Below are 25197 nucleotides of genomic sequence, written 5' to 3' on the forward strand. Positions count from 1 at the left end.
ACGGGCGGGCTCCAGCAGCAGGGTGGGACGGACGTGGCCATGGACTGGTCCCTGGCCGTCCGGCTGCTCTTCACCATCCTGGCCCTCGCCCTCGCCTTCGTCTGCGTGAGGCTCTGGGAAGCCGAGGGGGAGCGGCCCCAGGAGCCGGCGGCTGCTGAAGCGGCCCGGGAGAGCGGCCTCTGGCACCAAGCGGGAGTGGGGCCGGAGGCCAGCAGGGAGCGGCTGCCGGTGAAGGAGATCGGGGCAGTCGAGGAGCAGAAGGAGGCGGCTGCTGAGCAGCGGGAGAAGGCAGCGGAGGAGCTGAGCCCCGTGGCCGAGCCCAGCCCCGCGGCCGAGCCCAGCCCCGCGGCGGCCGAGAGCGTTCCCCGGAAGCCGCCCACCGAGCCCCAGGAGGACGCAGGAGACCCCGCAGCATTTCCCAGCAAGGCAGAGGAGGAAGAGCTGGACTCAGGAAAAGAGAAGCTGGTGGTGGGAGAGCCGGCAAGCACAGCAGCTACACCAGCCCCAGTGACAAGTATAGCAGCATTGCTTGAGAGTTCTGAAGGTTTTGAATGGCCTTTGGGTATCCTTGGGACCTGCCTGCTGATTGTGATGGGGATCAGCATGCTGGCACACACACAGAGTGTGTTTTACCCACCACCATTTTGTCTGATCTCAAAAGTTAAGCAGAGTCAGGTCTGGGTCTTGTCTGGGGTTAGACGATGATATGGGAGGACCAAGAGGTTTCCCCCAAAGCTGGACAGCCATGAGTGGCAGGGCATGTGGGACAGTATGGGCAAGTATCTAGTCCACTGGGCCCCTCCAGTGCTTTGGAAACATTGGAGATGGAAGACACCTCTATGGAGTCCCCAGCAACAAGCTGCAGAAACTGCTGAAGGGGACAGTGAATTATTTTGAGCCTGGTGGGCCCATGACCCTTAAGGCCATCAGACCAGAGATGCAACATAGAGATGGACTCATGATCGAGGGGTGGACTTAGCAATGGACACTATTGCCCAGGTTATTCACAAGTGTGAACACTGCACATAGCCTCTTGTGCTCTGAAAGATTGTTACAAGAGATGGAGCCTGACATCATGGACCAGATGGACTCAGCAGCTTTATAGGGACTGGCCCATGCACTACGATGAGAGTGCTCTTAGATAAGAGTGATGGTATATTGAAAATGTGGGATCTGAGCATGACGTGAATGGTATGGAATAAGGGGTGGATAATGTCCTGGGTTTAGCAGCAGCAGTCATTTTTCTCCTTCTTGGTAGGTGGTGCAGTGCTGTGTTTTGACTTTCAGCCTGGGAACAAAGCTGATAAAAATGATGTTTTGGTTTGGCCAGGGACTTTGTGAGCCTCATGCTCTGCCAGGGAGGAGGGGAAGCCGGGAGGAAGCAGAGACAGGACACCTGACCCAAACTGACCAAAGAAGTATTCCATACCACAGCACGTCATGCCCAGGATGTAAGTGGGGAGGAACCTGGAAGGGGCTAGAGTGGACTGCAGGGTTGGAGGAGGTATCGGTCGGTGCTTGGTCGGGCTGGGGGGGCAAGTTATCGGTCGGCTGGTGATGAGGTGTTGTATTCTCTTCCCTTGTTATTTCCTTTGTCATTACTATTATTGGTGGTAACAGTAGTGATTTGTGTTATACCTGAGTTACTAAACTGTTCTTATCTCAACCCGTGGGAGTTGCATTCTTTTTGATTCTCCTCTCCTTCCCTCCAAGAATAGGGGAGGGCAAGAAGGGGGGGGGGAGGGGGGGGGGGAGGGGGGGAGTGGGCAGGCTGTCTTGGCTGGGGTTAAACCACGACAACCGCTTAACTGTAATGCCAAGCCAAAGGATACTGAAAATCAGAATTAACTGTGAAAAGTTTGGTTATCAGTCAGTAATAAGATGTACTAATAGAAGAGAGGGTTTCCAGGTTTCCAAAGTTGCTGTTCCTTTCTGTTCTTTTGAGACTGGCTTGGCAGAGGCTGGAAGTTTCGGGGGCTATAACATATATCCTAGGTATGAAGATTGAATACGCTTTGAAAGCAAACGTCTTAACTTACTACTTTTTGTTTTGTTTTGTTTTTTTGGTTGTTGTTGGTTTTTTAGATTCAGAGAGTAGCTGAGTTCACAAAACTTTATTGAGTGGACGACCTATCGTACATTCCTTTAAGGGACTGAGGAAATGAATGAACTGAATGAAAATAGGAACCTTCTTAAAGCATAGCAAAGAGTTTCTGGGAAACTGAAATATCAGTATACTTACTGATTAGCTTGATTCAAATTTTAAATTATTATAGTAGCTGAAGAAGTTTCATCTGTGTGATAGTCACTGCACTCCTGCAGCAAAAATATGTGATACGTAGTTTAGCATTTTAAGTATATACCAACTTTAGGTGTATGCCAAACAATGTGTTACGAAATTACCCCTCTGCGGACATAATAAGTTACTTACAATGTGTCTCCACAATACCCTCATCACTAACTTTTCACCTTCTGTTTGTTTCCTAGCAAGAGGCTGGGTTTACCAAGGAGCAAACTCTTAACATATGGAGAGAGACTATATGACACATATGTTCTAGTCCAGACATAGATATTCAGCCTCATCTCAGCACTGCAACATGTCTGAAGTTAAAGGTCTTTGCTAACCTTAATGATTGTGTGATTCTGTGTTCAAGTTACTTTCCAGTACTGCTTCCTTATGTGCCTATTGAACTATCCTGCTTGGATAATGACAGCATACATTTACTTTTCATTATTACTGCTACTGATATTATTTCCTATATCTAACATATATTGTTTTACTTACAAAGGGAGTTGAAAGAAACCATTTAATATCTCTTCCACTGAGTATGATCAAAATGATTAATTTTATTTTGTATGAATTTATTTTACCTTTTAGTAATATGTATTGGTTTATTCTTCAGTTGAAATTTACATTCGGCATTCTGTCATCATACTCCCTTGGAGGCTGTTGCTTTTCTTCTCCCACACCTTGATTTACACATTCTTGAGTTCTAATTTTTGCTTGCCCTTTTAGGGGGCGGGTTATCACTGGGTTGCATCACTGCCAAAAGAAAATTCTGTTTTCTCTTTTAATTGGACATTCAGCTTCTCAACAGGGGCATTGAGAAAAGTTGAAAATTTTACTATTCATTGCATACCACTTTGTAACCTCTTCCTCTGCCTTTCTTCATGATCACTTATTTTAATACTGAGGAGTGCTCTCAAATCAAGACATCTCAAAAAGAGTGTTCATCTGTCACCTCACCTCAGTATAAAGCAGGTACATAATTTCTTTGCTGAAACAGTTATAATAAATCATTTTTCACAGAAAAAAAATAAAATTAAAATATGTGCTATCAAATTAGAATTACCTACACTGAAAACTTTCATTGTAAAAATCAGTAGTATTGCTTCCTTTTGAGTTTGCATTTACTGGGACCATGACACCTGAAAGAAAATGCCTTATTTTTTTTAACTTTTTTTTTTTTTAACAAAGGAATGATAGTTAAAAAACCATCTCGGGCATAACTAGAAGCTGAAGTACATTCATAAGAAGAAATAAACATGCATTTATTTGTAATTAAAAGAAATGCAGTCTTCTAATGCTAAAATTGTAATTATATAAGACTAAACTATCCATGGATCTCACCAGGGTGGTAAAAATCACAAAAATTCTTGCGGCTCAAAACTATATTGACCTGAATTTTTCTGCTGACGTAATTTATTCTTTTTTGTTTTGCCTGCTAGAGCTGAACACTTGTCGCTATGTGTAACCCTAGAGCCAAAAAGAATGCACAGCTCGTGTAATACGGTAAGTGCTATCTCCAGTCAGGAAGTCCCTCCTGTGATACATAAGTGCCAAAAAAAGATGATCTGCAAAGTGAAGACAAGTACATAGAATTCCTGAGTATGTGAAACTGCCAACAAGACAAATTGTTTTTCTAGTAAGTGCCTAAAAAAACCATTAGTACCACTTCCACTTGGAAGCTAAAATGAATGCAACATAAGAGCATGGTCTGTTTGTAAAGCAAGCCCATGGCACACAATGACATTGTTGGCAACTGCAGCAGGAGGAAATTGAGAAAAGTTGTCCTGGGTGTGGAGATAACTAATTCAGCACTATTAAAGTGAGCTGCATCTGTGGCTGAATCGAGTTTTGCAAACACACACACACACAGAAGCACTGAATCCTGCAAGCTGCACAACAAGATCCCAGTACTCAAGACTGTCTATTCCGAGCTTCTACCCTTTACTTTATGCAACATATTTTTAAATGAATGAATGTCAAGATGCAACAACTACATTCAGCTTCACTGGATAAATACCTTTGCCTGATTGGTGTCTCTGGTAATGGGGTTCGTTCAGAAGCAGATAACACTAAACAATGGGAAAACCTCCTATTCCTCCTTGGCTTATGTTTCACCTAGCCTTCACTGTGATTTTGTCTTTAGACTGTCATTCACAGATAGTTAATAACTAACTAGAAATGAAAATTTAAGACATTATTTTTTAGATAACTTCCAACTATATTCAGTTTTGACTGTCTGGAAAACAGCCCCCCCACATTTTTTTCTCTATTTGTCTCTGTATTTTTGTTAAAGGTCCTGTATCACTTGTATAAACAACTCCTATATACATTCAATTATAATTGCTGCTGTTCCAGCTAGATTTTTATTCATGTTAAGCAAATTCATTCTCTTAAACTTGCAGCGAAGTTCTTATTCAGTTCAGTAGGGCCTGAATTACATAGCTTCTCTACAGTTGCTTGGCATAACAGATCTTTCAACAGATGATTCAGAATTGAAAAAGAATAAAAAAAGGAGCAATGGGCAGATATTTTTTCTGCCGTAGAGAAAAAATGTTATATACTTATTCTATAAAAACATGGAAGGAAGCCCAGCAAAAATATCAAGAGAGATCTTTCTCTCCATATATCCATTTGTGAGCATATATGTTTCATAATTTTTAATGAGCTACTTGTCTACAGAAAGCAGCCATCTTCTGTTTCTCATCACATTATTCTAAAAAGTTTATTAAGAGATCAATTGAATCTTTCGTCATGATCTGTGGCTAAGCTATCCAAAATACTTTATTCAGATTTTTGTGAAAGAATCCTTTTCAAAGGACGGGGCCTCCACTTCTTATTTCTGGGTCAGAAGCCCACAGTGCAAACGTTCTTTAATTGAGCTTCCAATATATACTTCTTAGGCTTCCAAACACGGAATCAGCCAACCTCAGGACCTGGCACCTGTAAAAATTTCCCTTGTGAGTCTGCAAGCAGAAAGTGTATCCAAAGTTTAGAATGCATCTTTGGAAACAAAACATGATTTAGTTGCACACAGAAGAGGTAATCACTGATGAAAAAAAATGCATATGCATATTTTCCTGCTTATGCTTTGCATTTCCTTCATGTCTAAATGAAAACACAATTAGCCTTGTCTCCATTTTGGTCTGCTGTTAGACCCGTTTTCTTACTATGTTTCTCAGCTATATTTGCCATCTATCTGACTGATTCAGACTAGTCATTGACAACTTTCCCACATTTTATCCTGCACAATAGAACTGTTATCTGAGTAATTCTTTTGGTTTGGGTTATATTTTAACTGCTGTAAAGTGGTGAAGTCAGAGTCAGCTTTCCACAGCTATTATAGTGGCTACTGTGTTCAGATGATTGTCCATCTACTCCTCAGTCAGTTCTTATAATGCTTTACATGTTTTCAAATTGTCTACATTATGTGCGAAATGCTATAGGACAAATAAGTGATGGTATTAACAGAATATGATTTAATATTAATAAGTATGTGCTAATTGCCATTACAATAAACAACTGAGGGTAATCTTCCTGAACTAAAATATTATGCAATTTATTCTGTTTTGTTCAAAAGTTTTTCTCAAGAAAGTCATACAACATTAATTAGAGTAATGAATTTGTCTCAACTTTAATTAAACAGTTACAATTTAATATAACCAGAAGATAATAACATATATAGATAAACACAATTAAAAATAGTTCAACCAGTATAGTGAGAATAAATGCTACTTCGAGGATCTCTAGGCATGGAACATTGGCTCACTGAGATAAGAACAATGTGTAGCTCTCCTAAAGGAAAGTACTCTTTTAGGAGATTTTATTGCTAACTGACTTGGAAAAAAAATATTCACTCATCAGCAGAGGACACACATATTTCATGTTTGAAAGTAAACTAACCATAATATTGCCATAGTTCAATAAGATCTTACTCTACCACAGTTTTAGTTTTTCTTAGTTGACAATAACTGCAATTGCAAATGAACAGTAATAACTGGCAACTATAATAAAGTTGAAAGCAAGGGTGAGCTAAAGAGTAAAACTAGGTCTCTGAGATCAAGTTTAGGCAAAGCAATTGTCTGTGTGCTGTGAGTAAACCCTGGACTGAATCATGCAATGTTCCTAGAAAAGGATGTTCGCAAACATAGAATCACAGAATCATAGAATAGTTAGGGTTGGAAAGGACCTTAAGATCATCAAGTTCCAACCCCCCTGCTATGGGCAGGGACACCTCGCTCTAAACCATATCATCCAAGGCCTCGTCCAACCTGGCCTTGAACACTGCCAGGGATGGAGCATTCACAACCTCCTTGGGCAACCTATTCCAGTGCCTCACTACCCTGACAGGAAAGAATTTCCTCCTTATATCCAATCTAAACTTCCCCTGTTTAAGTTTTAACCCATTACCCCTTGTCCTATCACTACAGTCCCTAATGAAGAGTCCATCCCCAGCATCCCTATAGGCCCCCTTCAGATACTGGAAGGCTGCTATGAGGTCTCCACGCAGCCTTCTCTTCTCCAGGCTGAACAGTCCCAACTTTCTCAGCTGATCTTTGCCTGACTACAGTGTTCACATAATAGAGCATAGCCATGAATACCTTGAAAGGCTCACTCACAGTATATCTTCGTCAGCTCAGTAAGACCACAGTTGTGACTCTGCCGATTTTAGTTTGGATTGTTTGCATCTGTACAGATTTGAAAGATGTGTATGGACACATTTGCAATCTTCTGCAGAAGTTTTCACAGACATGCTTCAAGAATGGTTTTATTTACTTGTGTAATCAGACGGTGGCTTTTCCTATCCGAATTCCAACAGTTCTGCATTTTTGCAAATTCTAAAATCAAATTGTTCTGGATGAGAAAGTTAAGATATACCCCTAATGAAGATATATATAGGGTACATTTGTTTAAAAATTCTCTGAGACATTTTCCTTTTATTTTCTTCTGCATTTTAACTATCATTAATAAAAGGAAATACATATAGAAAAAGGAAATGCATTAGTGTTGTTTTAATGAGTGCCTTTAACCCAAGAAAGTAAGAAAATTCAAAGATAAGGCTTTCAATTGATCTTTAACTGATGACATAAAAGCACTGATGTCAAACCTTAACAACACTGTAATTATGAAGGCACAGGGGGGATGTACTCTGGACATAGTGAAAATTTTAATTCAAAACATTTCTGGCTCTCGTGAATTTCTTAAAGCTTTAAAATTTAACATCATTTCTCTGTGTGATATAAACATATGTGTTCTTGACCCACTTCGAAAAACAACCTCAAGTGAAATACCATTTGCATTAATCATTTAAGAGCTTTGCAAAAAGACTGCATCTCAAGAGATGTCTTTTCCACTGAAGTTTACACTATCCAGCTTGGTTTCATTACTTTTTACATATATTGAATTGCAGCTACTTTCATTCCAAGTGTATTAATTTCTATGTAGTTATAGTTTTAACCTGACAACTACAAAAATGTCATCATGAACTAGTACCTTACAAATTAAATTCTCTTTTCACCCTTTAATAATTATGTAATAAGACCATGAAGATATTTGTACCCTGCTGAAATAATAAATAGGCACAACAAAAAATTTTCACAATTTTCACTAGATCTTTCATTGGTTTTTTTAATGGGATTAGGGACCCACATTAGTGGCTCTCCATACAAAATTAACACCTAAGATTATTATGTATTTGTAGAAATTACTTTTTCTATCCATGATATAATGTTATGTTGGAACTACTTCATGACCGTTATCGGTGCTAATAAGACAGTAGGATTTAAGGAATCATAGTAAATAAATTGTTGAAGCTATATATCTGGATCCTAGAATTAGCAAGATTTAGCAATTCTACACCGCAGTTTCTTTATGGATCTAGCTCTGAAATCCATTACTCATGAGGAGCAGATTTAAATCAGTGTTGAACATTTTAAAATCCATACTTTCTGTTCACCTGCCTGTTCAATGAAAAGTATGAGACTGAAAAATATTGATAGTTGAATGTTTGTGCTCAACCTTAGGAGGCTGCATAATCCTTGATACCTCAACACCTATGTCAGATAAGGAAGATATCCTTGATTCTTGAACTGAATACTAATTCTGTTTTTTTAATAAATAGAAAATTTGGACAATTCTAAGCTCAGAAGATCAGGTGATGCAGAAAAATTTAAATTTAATATGAAAGATGCAAATTTTCAGGCATAAATCTGCACTATTCTGCTTGAATTAGTGAAGCTCAGTGCCTTCAGAAGCGTTTCTGGAATGCTATTTGTTGCAATATGAATTTAGTAGATTTTGTAGGAAGGCCTTTTCCAAAACTGACAGGATTGGTAACATTATCCAGCATTAATGTTTTCAGGTGCTCTCTGGACTAAGATATTTTCTACAGACACTTATTAGACTGCTAAATGATAGCATTTTGATCCAAAATTTGTGTAAGAAATAAAGTGGGACAACTCCATATTTTCTGGAACATAATAACTATATATATTGTTTTGATAATATTTAAATACTCTTGATACCTTTTCTTTGAAATGCTCTAGCACCTGACTATTTTAGAACAGGGTCTTTGAATTTGGCAGGAGGAATGGGGCTTTATGGCAATGACAGAGATCTGAAAAAAAAACTCTGCCCAGTATGGAAAAGTCATAATAAGAAAGAATTACTGTTCATGCTGCTGAGCACTTGATAGTGTTTACCTAATAAGCTTCTGGTTATTTTTTTCCCTCAATAAACATATTCCTATCACAGCTTCAAGTGTGATCAGACTCTGCATATGACAAAATATGCAGGAAATGAACATCCAGCTCAGAGGCAGGATAGAACAGGGGGATTTTTCCTGCTCTCTGCTGCTCTGGGTTAAGCCCCAGTGCTTGAATTAAAAGATGAGAATCTGCTTCTCCTCTACTTGAGTTACCATCTACATCACTGGTAAAAAAGAAATTATGAAATAGTCACTCCTTTGATTCAAATATGTAGGGCATTTAGCCTGGAGAAGACATTGGATTCTAAGTCTTCCAGAACTATTAGGGGAAGTGGAGACAGAAACAATCAACTGAGAATTCATGGTGGGTTGACCCTGGGCAACAGTAAAGCCCTCACTCAGTCTCCCGCTTACTCTCCCACCCCAGCAGGATGTGGAAGAGAATCAGAAGGGAGAAAAAGATAATTTCATAGGTCACAATAAAGACAATTTAATAAGTGAAGAAAATAAAGGAAAAAAAATCCCAAAGGAACAATTGGTGCAGAGTCACCACCTCCCACAAGCAGACCAGTGCCCAATCAATGCGTACCTTGAGAGAAATTAGTCTCCAAGCAATGGCTACCTTGGAGAAATTACTCCCCTGCCTGCTAGTTTCATTGCTGAGCGTAGCATCATATGGCATGGAATATTCCTTTGGTCAGCTGGGGTCAGCTATCCCGATTTTGTCCTCTCCCAATATCTTGCCCACTCTCAGCCCAGTCCCCGTGGGAGCAGAGTGAGAAACAAAGCCCCTGATATTATGCAAGCACCACTCAGCAATTGTTAAAACATTGGTATATTATCAACACAGTTTTGGTCATAAATGTAAAACACAGCACCATATGGGATGCTACGAAGGAAGTTGACTCCATTCCAGCCAGACCTAGTATGGAATTGTACTGCTGTGACTGGAAACTGCAACAGATGAAAAACAGAAACAGCAGGGAACAGAGACTGGAACAAGCTGAACAGGGAGATTCTTCAATATGCAAAATGAATACAGCTCACTTATATATCTCAACTGGATTTATTTGCCAAGCATTTTTATTTAAATATTTTATTTTTTCTTAAGGGGGAATTATTTATTTACGTGTTGGCTTTTCTGAATTAATGGAATGTTTCACAAATATATTTCAGTATAATTTCACACCACCACTGTGAGACAATTGAAAGTCAGGGATACTTGTCAGGTAGGGAAAAGAAACATAAATTTGAAGAAGTATTTCTAAATTTAGGATAATCAGATCTGACACTCATTACATGAAATTCGGAGTGCCTTGTATTACCTGGTACTTCAGATGTTCAGAACAGATCTCATTTTGATTCTAGCTGGGAGTCCTCAACAGTTCAGTCTTCAAGATCTCCAGATATGCTGTTATTAAAACAAATTTGTTTAAATCATTTTCCTAGGGAAAAAAAAACATAAAAATCCTGCATCAGAGAAAAAAGTATAATTATTGTATTCTAAGGAAATATCTGCACTTTTTTCTTCATTTTTTTATACATTCAATCTGGAAATGAAATAATGAAGCCTTATTTTAAAATATCAGATATGAGACACTTGAAGGTAAAAACTTATGACCTAAGCTAATCCATATTCTATTTCTTCAGTGGAGAATAAATGGAGTGGTGTCTGACATCTTCTGCTTAAATAAAATTGTGGAAATCACTAAAAACCCCATAGATGATCACTCAACCCTAAAGCATAAGGGATGCTGTGATAGTTGGTCTTTTCTAAGTAGAAAGACTCAGAGAATACCACATAATATAGGATCTGCTGGAGCTGAAAAGAGTAAGAGATGCCCTGCTAAATGATGGTAGTATGAACATTGGACAGTTGGCCTAGTCAGTGTATTCCCTATGGCTATGAATTGCTGCCAAACAAACTAGCCACACATACACCTGCTTTGTACTGAAGGCTTTTTTTTTTTTTTTTAAATCACATTTAAAGATAGTGTGTCTCCCTAAATTAGCACCTCTCTTCTTCTGTGTTCAGTGTCATCTTTTCTTATATAAATAATGGTACAGTCAGTGAAACTGCAATGGTATGAACAGGTTTATCCTGTAGTCACACTACTATTAAACAAAAAAAAATGGTACATTTTGAACATCATTTCTAGCTCTCATTTTGATTTGCACCTCTTAGAGAATGGTTGTTCAAATAACAAGAATTAGTTGTACTAAACCCCAAATTCACTTTACCTGTTATTATTAGCTGAGGCTTTGAAAGAACATTAGAAGCACCTGTATTTTAAATTGAAGCTAATAAAACAGCAAAAGCTGTTGCCTAAAAAGGGATAACATCACAGTAGAATCAGACAGCGCCGTTCAACTGTCTGTTCTGCGATTTGTAAAGAAATGTGCTATCATTTATTTATTTAAAATTATGAAGAATACTGCTCAGGTGATATTCACTTATTTTGGAAAGCTTTTCACGCACCTAATCAGATAAACAAGATGCTATCTTCTGAGGCTGCTGAAAATCTATTGAACACAACAAATTCCTTTTGTCTTTTTAAAAAGTCAAACAATCTTTCTCATACTATAAGCACGTTAGCATGTGATTCAAGAGCCAAAACTCAAGCCACAAATACAGGTCTCATTGAATTTTAAGATAACTGAGGAAAGAAATTGCCTAGGGCTGGCAACGGTGAAGAGCAGAAAAGAGGACAAATGTACAATTCATTGAAAGCAGCTTGTTCATAACAGAGAGAAAAGGTAGCCAGCTACTTTGAAGAAAGCTGCCTTCTATAACTGGTTCAAAGGACATACTTATTTTGAAAGTGTACACCTTTAGACAGTAAATGTAATACTTTTCAACACTGAGAGAGCAGTTATATATTCTACTCACAAAATATGAACTGATTAATATTTAAAGAAGAGAAACAAAGGAAAAAACTTAATTTCCTATGAAATTGTTCAGTGTGTATGTATCATCCATGTAGGTGGGTGTACTTAAAGATAAGATTTTTTTTACACTTACACATGAAGCAGAATAACAAGAAGTCAATATAGAGGATACAAAACAGAGAAAAAAAGCCTAGACTTCAGCTTTAACCCAGATCATGATTTTTTTTCTTATGCTAAGAAGAAAATAATGGCACAAATTACATCCTTTTTCTCTCCTGCTCTTCAGAGAACTGGTAATCAGAAATGTTGCAGCAATTTTCCTTCGCACACTACAGATTACTGCTGAGTGAAATACTCACTGCTGAGGGGAAAATGATTCAAATTTCATGGAATTTTTACCAACATTTGACCTAGTCAGTGGTACTTTTGTCTATTAAAATGCACTTAAATAGCATATGTTATTTCTTCAAAAGCTAAGTGTTTGCTTCTAATCTTTAAGGTATTTTAAGCATGGATACAGATAAGTTCTAGAAAATGCTACGTTTTCCTTCTCCCAGGTAAGAACTGGTTTTGATTTTCAAATGAAAGACAGAGAGCTGCACTAACTACTCTTTGTTTTTTCAAAAAACAGAGTTGTCACGAAACATCAGAAAAATATCTGGTGTAACCCTTGTTACTGAAATATTTCCTGACCTTTTAAAGAAAATTAAGAAATGAACTGTTATGCTGTCATTAAAGGCTTTATCCTATGGACATGAAAGTTGAAAGGATCATTGTTCTCAAACTTCAGACTCAAATTACATTTGAAAGGGAATAAAGGAAGAACCAAGAAAATTTAAAAAGAGGCTGGAAGGCTGCTTTAAACTGATAGATCTAAATTCTAGGAGGTTGTCTTTGTGGGAGGGGTGAGGAAAAATTCAGTTCTCAGAAGAGGGTTTAAATTTCCTATTTTATCAATGAAGGATGGGTGTCATTTCTGAAAATCCCCATCAAGCCATATTAAGATCAAAAAAAATCTCAACAATGTGATTCACTATATTTAAATAAGGCAGCTACCTTTTTCCATTAGGCTATTCTTTCTGCTCAGGACCTAATTTGTCTCATCTCATTCCGAGATAGATACTGAAGGGTGGTTTTTTTAAAGGAGATATAGCAGTAGGTTTTTTTAAACTTTTGCTTAATACTTTATGTTAGAGCTCTTTCCTAGAAATTTGGAGAGGTGGGTTCTGTGAATGCTTCAGCTGCAAGGAAATTAAACTTCCATGTTAAAAAATTACTGAAAGAGCTGAAAAAGAAAGAAGCCTGTCACTTAAACTTAGGGTTTTTTGGTTTGGTTCTTCCTTTTTTTTTTGTGTAGCCAGAAATGTAAAATCCCTGAGGACAGATTAGAATAAGATGGAGCTAGACTCTTGTCTGGAAATTATTAAAAGTGAAAAAAAAAAAAAGGAAGGGAAGCCCAAATACTCTTTATTGTAATACATATTTGTTATATATTAGGCCACCATTGGCCTGGGAGGGAGGGGGGAAAGAACCATTTGTTGAGAGTAGACCTTCCTATATGACAGTATTTAACCATTTGGAGTCAAATAGCTTCTCTTTCTTGCAGTACAATGTTTCTTCACAGTTCAGCAGAAATGCAAAGGTGGCTTTCCAGAATTTTGAAGATTTTTTTCTACCTTGTTGTGGATTAAACCCAGCCACACAGCTTTTTCACCCACTTCCCCCCCCTCTTGCCCTCCCCTTACTCCCAGAGGGACAGAGAAGAGAATCGAAAAGAATGCAACTCCCACAGGTTGAGATAAGAACAGTTTAGTAACTAAGGTATAACACAAATCACTACTGCTACCACCAATAATAATAATGATAAAGGAAATAACAAGGGAAAAGAATACAACATCTCACCATCAGCCAACCGATAACTTGCCCCCCCCCCAGCCCAACCAAGCACCAACTGATACCTCCTCCAACCCTCCAGTCTCCTAGCCCTTCTGGGTAACTCCCAGTTACATCCTGGGCGTGACGTACTGTGGTATGGAATACCTCTTTGTTCAGTTTGGGTCAGGTGTCCTGTCTGCTTCCTCCCAGCTTCTCCTCCTCTCTGGCAGAGCATGAGGCTCACAAAGTCCTTGGTCAGACTAACACATCAGTGTTATCAGCGCTGTCCCCAGGCTGAAAGTCAAAACACAGCACTGCACCAGCTACCAAGAAAGAGAAAAAATGACTGCTACTGCTGAACCCAGGACATACCTGAAGATGATTAAAATCCATAAAGAAAACTTTCAGGTTTCTCTGACAAGTGCTAAAAGCAGTATGTGACTGTGAAGTGTCTGAACAGCATGACAGACTAAATGATCAGAATTATGGCTGTTTTTTCAGAATGCCCTTGTAGATTTGGGTGCCTGTTTAGTTATGCAAGTACGAAATAGATAATTATATCTGCAAAATAAGTACCTTTAAAATATGTGCAAGCATTCAAGATGTCAGCTAATCTTATGCTGGGCTGTAAAAGAACACACACATATGGAACCGCTGTTTAGAAATTAGGTAGGACTTCAGGTCTCCTTGGTAAGAATCTGGCAGAAGCAATACTATTCAGAAACTCACTGTAAAAACTCACTGGTATTTTTGGATCCAAGAAAGTAACTTTAAGCAAGAGATTATGTTATCTTTCAGATCAAACCATACCATAATCATACCATACACTAAATCAAACTAAATCATACTAAGTACAAAATCATACCATATAATGAAAAGTTAGGTACACAATGACAAAAAGAAAGGAGGAATAATGCAACCCTAGGAAAAAGGAGAATGATTTTATGCATATTTTAGTGGATTTGGGATAGCTACTTTTTCATCTGCCTATGACTCTACTATGACTGAATTTTTCTAATTCTTTCATCTTTTATTTGATTAAAAAAAAAAGCACTAATGCACAAGACAGTGGAAAAATAGAACACAGTCCTCAAGCACATTTCATTAAGTTAGCTAACAAAGTGAATGTCAAAAATTTAAAGGTATAAAACATATTATAAATATACTAAAAGTCATTCTTGCTCAAGATGTACCTTTCTGATAATAATTTTTAAAACTGCCATAATTTTACAACCTTTCTGAGTGTGTGTGAGGGGTGACTGCACTGATAAATGGACACATTCTCCAAAGTCACCAAATGCATGCATATCCTAATATTCCTTAAGCATAAACTTGCAAAAATCAATGCATGGTTGAAAATGTGTTTTGATGGACTTAATCCAACTGTGATTATCAGTAGTATTCTCCCTTTGCAAAAATTATTCACCTGGTTAAAAATTCACAAATGCTAGAATGGCAGAAAATGAAAAATGATGTAAACCAGCCTGTTCCCAGCTAAGATATAAATTTCCAGTACTTGTTAGCATACATCTGACAAATGCCCTCCCCACCCTCCAAATATGTAAAGATGTCTGGAAGTCAATACACTGCTTTTCAGGAGATTGCTTTGGATGTAACATATAAGATTTTGTAATAAATCTAGGGCTAGAGTACAAGTTAAAGATCCAACTTGTCTGTACACAGCAGCAGTCCAAAGGAGAAATGGGATCAGGCTGAATCCATCATGATCAGCTTCTTCCCCGCTTCTACTTTACAGTTTATTTTGCTCTGAGCTAAAAAGGTTATCTTTCTGTGTCTGCCTGCTCTTAGTCAAGTGAGAAACATAAGTAGTTTGCTTAGAGGAAAATGGTTTCATGTGTCCCCTTGTTTCCTGCATTGCCACACAACAAAGTGAACTGGTATTAAGGTTTTGACTTTTCTGTGAGTAGTGACATTAGTATTTACACATTCTATCTCTTCATTAACATTTGCTAGTATGAAAAGACATAAATATGCCTTTCATACTTCAGAAAAAGGATTTATGGAAATAATTGCGAATACTTGTAATAAACTGGGGTTATATGCTTCTTACCTGTACACATATGGATAAGAGAGTAAGGGAAATAACCATTCTCCTCTTTTTTTCTCTGGTGTCTGCAGTATCTAAAGGGGAGGAACAGAAGGGCAAAAGCAAAGTAATTTTGTTCATTAGACCAACAGATAAAGTTGGCAAAGGAAAAGAATTTTTTTGCACAAAGGCCTTTATTCAGAGTTAAGTAAGTACCAAAGCACTTTTCCCTGAATTGCTGTTTAGGGAGTAAAAGATGTGAAGGGTTTCTTCCCTGCGACTTATTTCTGCTGCTGCACTCAATGCAGCAACATGTGAAAGTTTCAAAGTCACTTATCCCCATTAAAGTTATGCTGTGGTGTTGCAAATATTACTTGCTGGATGGTGCCTTGCAGGTAGAATCATCCTTTCTGCTGTGGTTCCACTAGACATTACAATGACTCCTCCTGAGAAAGGTGACAAAAAACCAGTCACAGCTCATGTCCTCCTTTTCTTTGTTGTCTACTTGCCCCAATGCCTGAATACCTTGTCAAATTTAATCCAAGTCAAACAAGACAGAAAGAGGGTTTAAAGCCATGTTTCCTAACCCAGCATGTTTGTTCCAGTCATGGAAGCTAGCAAGCTTGTTTTAGAAATATATTTGATTGTGATAAATATAGAAACATTTATACACTGCCTACAAACTTTACTAGGATGCACATGCACACAAGTGGTGTTCAGAATATTTTCAAATGACTATTTAACCATACTTTAAAATCCAATATGCATATGCAAAATATGGCTTTTAAAGTCCTGTGAAACACTGAGACAACATCACATTTCAGCCTTACGTAACATGCGGAAATCACTCCCACAGCTTGGGGCTCACCATGTGTCAAGATTCTAAAAAGTGTCAGGACAATTGTTTCAATAAAATTTCTGTTACATATGGGGAATTAATCCTCAAATTACCAAGAAACAATGTCACACTAAATAGGCACAAATACTATTTAGTATTTTTATTATACCGTCTGTCTGATTTTACTCCACTTGCTGTGTTACATCTATAAATTCAGGGACAGAGGCCCCACCTGCAGTCTGTTCAGCTCTGGGATCCCCAACACAAGAAGTATGTGTGTGCACCTGTTAGAGCAAGTCCAGAGGAGGGCCACAAAGATGACCAGAAAGCTGGAAGCACCTCAGCTATGCAGAAAGGCTGAGAGAGCTGAGCTTGTTAAGCTTGAAAAAGAGAAGGCTCCAGGGAGACCTTCGAGCAGCCTCTAAATCCTAAAGGGGACCTACAAGAAATCTGGAGGTTTTTACAGGGGCATGTAGGGACAGGACAAGTCTGCTTTAAGATGGCACAGGGAAAAATTAAATTAGATATTAGGAAAAAATTCTTCACTATGAGGCTGGTGAGACACCAGAGCAGGTTGCAAAGAGAAGCTGTGGCTGCTCCATCTTTGGAAGTGTTCAAGGTCAGGTCGGATGGTGCTTTGAGCAACCTGGTCTTGTGAAAGATGACTCTTCCCACGGCACGTGAGTTGGAACAGGATGATCTTTAATGTTCCTTCCAACCCAAACCATTCTATGATTCTAAGAAATAAAAAAAAAAAAAGTGAGATAATAATCAGTATTGACTTAACATAGGAATCTTAAAGGTTTAGACTCATACAGACACTAATTGGAGAAAGACATGTCTTACAGATTACAGAAATGTCTTCAGCTTTTATCCTGTGATATAAAAGCAGGAAAGTTCAAACAGGTCCAAATTTCTATAAATAAACAATACTGTATTACAGTGTTCTGTGAATGTGTCAAGTCTTGAAGAGCCAGATTGTGATCCTGGCTTTGTGCCCACACCAGAAATTGAGGCTGTTTAGCATTCATGCTGCCTACATTTGCTGCCTTTGTAACTGCTATCAAGATTAGAAGCAAGAGCCCTCTATAGTACCATGGATGAACCCTCTTTAAAGGTGAATGGTCAACTGAAAAGTTGACTGTAAATGGCATAAAGGTCTCCAGTGTATGGGCTGAGTAGTGACACAGTTACCTGCTCTAAATAAAATACTGATATATACTGGTATATTTCCCTACCTGGAAAAGAGAGTGGGAAAGAAGTGTGAGAACACAAAACTCTGTGGCTTTGAGTCATGATGTAACTTTTTTTAGGCTTGTTAATTATCATTTTCGTTAACCTACGAGTTAATCCTAATTTAATCTTTGCACAGTGGGGTAAAAACCCACTCCTGGCTCCTGGTATCTGCGGTTCCATCTGTCCTAATAAATAAAAGAAGGAGGTTGCTCTACGCCTGCTTAACTGGTAATTTTTTTCCCTAGTTATGCTTTAGACTGTTTTAAATATCTCTCTTCAAGAGAAAGTCTGAGCAGGCTTTTGGAGACAATTTGTTCCATTAAATGATCCCAGAAGTCTATGCAGATGAAACTCAGTTTTCAGCCAGTTTTCCCTCCATATACAGTCCTTCTATACTATTCTCACCCAGTTGCACCTCACATATTCTCAAATCATATCTCAAAACTTCCAAAACATCATCCTCTGATTTTTCTTAATACACAGTGCTATTCTAGGAAGTTCCAACATAGTTTTGACATTTGTTCAGACACTTAAATTTGAGGGGAGAAGGAAGAAAACATCTGTCCAAATCCCTAGACCTGTAAAATAGAGGCTACCTCTCAGCACCTTAAGGATTTAGCTGAAACACAGAGGCAAATACTATGCAGTGCAGATCTAGTAAATTTATGCAAGGATGCTGTCTCTAACTGGTGTGGAAAGGAGCTGGTCCTTTTCACTAGATCTCGGAAACTCTCACTCATTAACTATTTTTTCCTTAGTACTGTGAACATAGTCTTAAATTGCTGTCTGTTCACTGGCCATTACTGTCTTTCCCCTGCTGTCTATTAAGTTATTAAAAATATTGATAGGAGAGCACTGCCATGAGAAAGCAAATCTGTGAATATGGGGATCCATAAATACAAATCATAATTAAAAAAGCAGACATTTACATTATTTGGGGGTCTTTTACACAGACACAGTTTACCATATTCTTCTTTAAATGCACCAGCATATAACTGTAACAACTTCTTGTGCTAGTGTGAACGCAGACCTCTCTTTTATAAGCTGAACAGTTCAGTCATCTTCCCACTCATTACATCCTACATGTTGTCAATCTTAGTTTCAAAAACTGTCAATCAGAAATGCAGTAGGTGATATGTGTACTATTTTTTTAACCACATGAAGGTGGGCTTTTCTTTGATTTTCTTTTATTCTTTTGATTGCAAAATACAGTATGTGTCTTGCATAGAAGCAAACACAAAAGTACATGAAAAACAGTATTTTGAAAACTGAAAACAGGACTTCGGTATAGTAACCCTTACACTAAATAAAGTCTTCATGTCAGTTAAACATCATCCTGATTATTTAATACAGTAGTTCCAGATATTATAATCACCTCTTTAGACTTAAGGTTATTGATTTAGTAAGAGAAATTCTGAAATATTGACAGAAGACAGAAAATAAAAGTCAAAATAATTTGCTGAAGCACATTATGACTTCTACAGTTATATCAGTATCTGTGATAAAGCTGCCAGAAGGAAAAGGAGAGAAGCTGCCAGAATAAAAAAGGGGAAGAGTAGCACAGGAGTGGAAATAAAGACTTCATTAGGTGGATGATTAATCTCATTCAATATGAGAGTTTTTATGTTTTAATACTAAAGCAACAATTGCTAGTATTGCTATACATGTACAGATGCATAACACTGTAAACTACAAGCAAAATGTTGATCTTATTTAATTCACTTATGGAATTTCTGTGAAAGATTTTTATTTTTTTTTTACTGTTTGAGGAACTACATTGTTGACAAATCCTTCAAGCAATCTCAAGAGGCTTACCCGCTGCCATTGGTATCAGAAAATGGCAGCTTCACTTATCCTTATAAAGCCTCTGATGACATGTAATTTAAATAACTTGCCAGACTTGCTGAGCTGGTTTGCCTCAAAGGCATTAAGGCTGACTAGTTGCTGATCTATTACGGTGTTATAGAATTGGTACTGAAATTATTTAGCAGTAGGTATATACAGAACAAAAAAATCCTCAACAGAAAAGAGAATAAATGAAAGCAATACTGCCCTTTCTATTTTGGCACTAAAAAAAAGTATTTCCCTCCTGTCCTCCCAAGTAGCTGAATTTTTTTTGTGGCAATTCATAGAACTGCGTGCTGGGGTACTTCCAGTTCAGTACCCAGCACCAGGGTAATTTCCAGTTCAGGCCTGAATGGCTTCATGGATTTTGTGGGGTGATCAAGAAGTTAAGCTCTCATGGTGGTTATTACATCTCTAAAAAATGCTCTACTTAGTTTGAAATAGCTATAACCTTCATGTCTGACAAATGTTGCTTGTAACAAAAATATTTATATACTCCTAACTATAGAGACTGACAGATGATTCTACAATTACCAGCATTGCACAATACTGAAGGCCACATGAATGATTATCAGCCACTAAAATAAACCGGTTCTGTGTTCAAAAAAGCCTTATCAACTCTAGCTTCTTATCTTTTAAAAAGTTCTTTCTCTGCCTCAAAAAGTACTGACTTTCGCTAATAGGGTGTTATCACATCTCTCTCAATCCCTGACACATGGGTTGCCAAGAGAATATACTAATTTTCTATTTGTCTGACTGCTGTTTTCTGCAAGGACACTTTGAACTATAATCTATTGTATGGCTAATCCTAGAGTTTAATTCCCTATTTACTGGGATAACTGACAAGAGAAAGGTAGCTAAATAGCATTCCAAATTCCTTACCCTATTAAGTGGCAAAGGAAGTTAAGAACCCAGAGAATGCAGATATACAGACGAGCTTTCACACACACCCTTTTTTTTTTTTTTTTTTGGCACTAGATTTTGGAATTTTTCAGCATTCTCATCCATAACTTGCTTTTCAATGTTTCATTGCTTTATTTCTACAGAGAAGCAGATATCTGTCCTCTGTCTAGGAATGGTAGATGCAAAAATCTCTTGGATATACCTTTTGTTTATGTCACATACAGAAATAAGGGTCATTTCTAACAGTGACGTTTCAGGACAGAAGTAAACTAATAGCTCATGTGGCCAGAGTCACAAAGTGGGAAATACTTAAAATATGCTAAAAAGCATGTAGAAGATGGACTAGAGCTTATTTCTGAGTTAAAATTCAGAGGTTGGTACTTTTTGCATACATATTTTTCTGAACTGCTTTTGACTTCATTTTGTCTGGCCTTTCTTACTTTTGCAAAATACTTAGAGGCTTGGGGGAAAGACTAAGGACTAAGGATATAAATACTAAGAACTGGATTTTTAGTTCAGTGAGATGCTTATTCATCGGGAGTAATAGAGACTTCAGGACAAAGGAATACAGGAATATGCAAAATTAATGGGATGTGGCACATTCTCTAACTTCTTCCCTTTCCAGAAAACAAAGATGTAAGATGAACGAGATCATTTTCACCTAGTAAGAGTAGGAAATGAGACTTTAATTTGTTGTTACTTGTCAGTAGCAATTATCACAATCCTAAGGCCAAGGTGGCACAGAGTTGACTAAAACTGTAGGACCACACACCTCCCCTTGGAATGCTCAAATAACAGCTAAATACAGCAATTTCTCTATTAAATATTTGTAGAATAAACAGAAATATATTTACAAGTACTAGAGAGTGGTGTTGATGTATAAAAGTGAATTGTGAACTGCATGTTAACTTTTCACTCCATAAAGGAAAGTGAAAAGAGAAAATATAAATAGTAGCCTTCTGTCCTGGGCTCAGCAGTAGCAGTCATTTTTCTCCTTCTTAGTAGCTGCTGCAGTGCTGTGGTTTTGACTTTTGGCCTGGGAACAGCTTTGATAACATCGATGCTTTTAGCTGTTGCTCAGTAATGTTCACTCTGACCAAGGACTTTGTGAGCCTCATCCTCTCCCAGGGAGGAGGGGAAGGTGGGAGGAAGCAGAGACAGCACACCTGACCCAAACTAGCCAAAGAGGTATTCCATACCACAGCACATCATGCCCAGAATGTAGAACTGGGGGCGGTTACTCAGAAGGGCTGGGTATTGGTCGGCGGGTGATGAGCGGTTGCATCCTCTCCCCTTGTTATTTCCCTTATCATTATTATTATTGATGGTATCAGCAGTGGTTTGTGTTATACCTTAGTTACTGGACTGTTCTTATCTTAACCCAAGGGAGTTACATTCTTTTGATTCTCCTTCCCATCCCTCCGGGAGTGGAGGGAGGAAAGGGTGAGGAGTGAGCGAGCGGCTACGTGATTCTGAGTTACCAGCTGGGCTTAAACAATGACGCCATCTTGACTATCTGTCCACATCCAATTGCTATATAGCATGACTCTTCATAACTCAACTGGATTGCTTCCTGTTTGTGTTTCCCTTAAAAAAGTGGTTCTAGACACTGAGTAAATGAACTGAGAGATAGCAAGAATTTTTTTTGCATTATAAAGTTCTGCTGCAAAAATGTACTGGGAAATTAATTAAAGTATGCAGGTGATGATGAATTCAGCAATTCTTTAAAATTTCATATTTGTAGAATAATCCATGAATATAAGCAATTTTAAATACTTACCAAAGTATTCAGCAAAGAGTAGATTGGGAAAAGAAGATCTTATTAATATAGACTGTATACTTCTCAGCATTAATTTTTCACTCTGACAAAAGCACCAAATAAAAGAAGGTTCTCCCAAGTACTAAAATAGGCTGTAGCGAAGAAATTAGAAAAGTGATGGAACACATACATACCAAATGGCTGTGGTTTTGCATTCCAATAGAAGGGTGTCATAATTCCATTCTTGACTACAGTTCTTTACATGAAAGACACAAGAAAGTGAATGTATCAGAAAATCATATTCTACTGTAATTTTAGGAGTCCCAATGCATAAAAGGAAATGACCGGTTACATCACAGTTATTTAAAATGCTTAACATCTTTGTACAATTAAAAAAAAAAAATCAGTACAGGATGCATAAAAAAGCCATCTAAAGTTATTTAGCAAAGAAACAATAAGTACAATTTTGCATTTGGGCTCCTATTCCTTTTTTCTAAATGTTAGATGTCTTGTTCTATCAAAGCAGAGCTCTCTTTTAAGAATACCTAGTGAGCTACTACTGGACAATATTCTTCCAACATTATTTTAAAGAGCAGCATTCAAAATGACAGGCCTTCCCAAAACAAGAGAATACTTCAAATTTTTTACAGACATATGTTTTCTTATGATAAAAGAAAATAAATAAATAAGATGGAAATAAGGTTTGTAAAGGCGTGTTCTCAAAAGTTCTCTTATTTTTCTGTCTAGTCTCTACCAACTGAACGAGGAAATTTTTTTTTTTTTAAAGACAATTACAGATCAGACAGTACAAGGCAAATACTGATGTAATCTACTACTCTTACTGAAGATTCTTTCACTGAAATAAAGTTTCTTACAGGAATTTGGATAAGGGGAAGATAAAGACAGAAATACAATTTTCTAATAACTGGATAGAACTAGACAAAAGTAAGATGCTTTGGCAAAAAATAAAAACGTAAAAAATTAACAGGCATGTTAAAAATAGTGATAACAGAAATTATCAACAGCAACTTTGAAATATGTTATATGACAGGACACACAAAGAATGGTCTTTGAAAATAAGGTCTTCTACTGGAAACAATAATTTGCAATAGAAGTAAAATATTAGTTAATTTTTCTATGTTGCATTAGAGATGCATTGGAATGGAAAAATTAAAATATTTTGAACACAAAATGCATGAGAAGTGAAAGAAATTGACACCAAAATGCCTTCAAAAACAAGGAGATGCACATGAAAGAATAAGAACTGGTTATGCTGCGCATGTCTTTGTGCAGGAATCTTTGCAGAGTTAAGATATGAAAATGGTGTTTCAGGGCATGTCTCCTCAGGACATCACTGCCATACAGATAGAGTTGACAAATATGTGTGAGCCATGTCACCTATACATGATGTCAAACAACTTAGCACTCCATTTCACTTCACTCTGCAATTCATTGACTGTTCACACTGCTTGCATGTCAGTTTGCTCCTGGGCTCCCTTTTGAACTGTCACAGCTAGTTTTCTATCAGGAAAACTTCAGATGGGTATAATTTACTCCAAAGTAAACCTATAGGCAGTATGAACAAGCTTGCAACAGATCTGTCTCCATATCTGCACTGCCACAGTCAAATACATACACGCATAAACATACATGTACAATGCAGAGTCCTCCACTGCAGAGCCAGACCTTGACTGCCCACAAGTTCTCATATCGTACTTCCAGCCATACAAGTCACACTTTTGGTAGAATTTTATAAAAGTACCACTTGTGGACTACACAGGGTCTTACACAGGCACCTTAAGCTCTGTGGGGATGGGTGACCACAGCAATATGTATCACCTGTGATGCCAGAAACAGTACTGCAGTATTAATATGGTGCATAGCCCAGATTAATAACCCTCTTACTAGCTGTTCTATTACACCGAATACATACATATTTATAATACCCACTTCTATGCTTGAACTAATATAGCAAGATTCAGTAAAAGGCAAGGCTTACTGGGTTCTGGCTTGCTGTATGCTGTGTACACACACTGATAGTTTCTCAAAACAAGTAAGTAAAATAAAAGGTGTAGGTATTCAATATTCAGAAAAAATGTGTTCCCAGGGTTGCAGATGCACTTGCTGGTGGGTTGTTGAAAAATGGCTCAGTTCAGAACACAAAAGCTTCACACTGTCAGTATCATACATTTAGTATTTTATTAAAACCTATTTTAAAGTTATTTACAAAGGAAACTGCTATCTTTCAAATGATAGCACTACCATAAGAAAACACCAATGAACATGTGATGAGTTTTTCATTCTCTAACTTCTTTACCTATTCACAGCATAAGGAGACAGAAGACACAGGCTGAAGAGTTTGAACACACACTTAATTCATGGAATAAATTTCTTCAAAATTCAGGAAGCATGTTTAATATCCAGGGTCTTTTGGAAATAAATGTATATGATAATATATTAAAGACAGCTTGATAGGACTAAATGAAGATTCTGCAACCATTTCTATGTGCATAAGTATTTATCTTCTAAATGATATGTTTTATTATCGGTTTATATTTATCTAAGACGTAGCAATCTTATTATCAATCTTCTCACTAAAACAGATATACCTGAACTAAACCCGTATTTTCATAATGCTGCTTGTATTTTTCCTAAGAATAGGATAGCATCAGGGGCAGCCCCACTATTTATGCCTATAGCCAAAGAATTACTGCTATTTCCATTTTTTACCCAAAATTGTTCATATGAAAATAGCATAACCTAGAATTAAAAAAAAAAAAAAGCCAAAATTTGTTTGAAAGAATTTGAGTAT

General features: G+C 37.5%; 1 protein-coding gene across 7 annotated transcripts in view; it reads left to right on the top strand.

Annotated features, from left to right (window-relative positions):
• The first annotated feature begins 1515 nt into the window (after positions 1-1515).
• The window catches only part of PCDH7 (protocadherin 7), a 340281-nt gene continuing 316599 nt past the window's right edge, over positions 1516-25197 (top strand). For all 7 annotated transcript variants that reach the window (XM_061379829.1, XM_061379830.1, XM_061379833.1 and 4 more), the window contains exon 1: positions 1516-1521. The gene's annotated coding sequence lies outside the window, so the exon portion shown is untranslated. The remainder of the gene's footprint in view (positions 1522-25197) is intronic.

The sequence above is a fragment of the Neopsephotus bourkii genome, unplaced genomic scaffold (genome assembly GCF_033783945.1).
Source record: "Neopsephotus bourkii isolate Nb327-2 ecotype Australia unplaced genomic scaffold, CSIRO-AGI_Nbou_v1 NB_1780, whole genome shotgun sequence".
NCBI classification, from domain to species: Eukaryota; Metazoa; Chordata; class Aves; order Psittaciformes; family Psittacidae; genus Neopsephotus; species Neopsephotus bourkii.